Source organism: Leuresthes tenuis, unplaced genomic scaffold (genome assembly GCF_036924035.1).
Source record: "Leuresthes tenuis unplaced genomic scaffold, fLeuTen1.0.hap1 SCAF_40, whole genome shotgun sequence".
NCBI lineage: Eukaryota > Metazoa > Chordata > Actinopteri > Atheriniformes > Atherinopsidae > Leuresthes > Leuresthes tenuis.
In genome coordinates this window covers 501,185-502,040 of record NW_027325394.1, presented here as the reverse complement: position 1 = coordinate 502,040, position 856 = coordinate 501,185, and the positions used below count along the sequence as shown (strand labels likewise).

Genomic DNA, 856 nt, shown 5'->3' with positions numbered 1-856 from the left:
AATGATGCCAGCAATGAACAGAGAAGAAGATTCAGTGTCATCAATCTGCAACACGTGCCTCTAATGAGGGGGTGAATATAGAATCCTCAACGATTACAACGTCTCTGGGAACTGTGACAACAACAAGGTTTAAACCATTTTGATATATATTGTAACCTATTGGCTAAGGAATAGTGCTGAAAATGAGGTAAATCTAATCCACCACTGTCCTTGGTCTTCTGTAGGGTTTTTAAACTAATACGTGGTGGTTTGTTTTTCCACAGAAATTTGGAGATGCATGAATCTAGTGACTTAAACCAAGTAGCAGATGGTTTTATGGGGATCATTGAGAACAAATAGTTAACTTTTGGTAGTATCATCATTTTAATGGTTGTAACTCTCCCCATAAGTGATATAGGTAAGGACTTCCAACGAGAGAGATCGTCCTCTACTCTCTTTACTAATTGCACATAATCCATCTGTACTTATCAGTTTAATATGTGATATGTCTATGCAAGGACTACATATTAAATGGATTTTTATCAATAGGAGTTGAAAAAGGAGCTTGCTCTGTTCACTCCAAGCATCGACCCGGTACTGCAGTGCCGCTGGGAACGGTGCGCTCTCCTCTGCTCTTGTGAAAAAGCTAACAGCGGTGCAGGATGGAAGTTTCTTTTAGTCTGCTGAGAAAAGAGAGTGAATGCGAAGTAGACTTTAACACGGCTCTGGGAGCGAGCCGAGTGCGGGCTAACCAGGAGAAATGCTTGAAAGAAACGCGACACCGAATGAGCGGTCAGAACAAAGCCTCAATACGGTGTTCCTGTGGTGTTTTTATAAAATGCGGTGAAAATAAAGGTGTGAATGCCCCATAGAAAAC

At 41.2% G+C, this 856-nt stretch overlaps 1 pseudogene; it reads left to right on the top strand.

The window, feature by feature from the left end:
* The first annotated feature begins 430 nt into the window (after positions 1 to 430).
* On the top strand, positions 431 to 607 carry LOC140285403 (U2 spliceosomal RNA; annotated as a pseudogene).
* Positions 608 to 856: the final 249 nt, after the last annotated feature.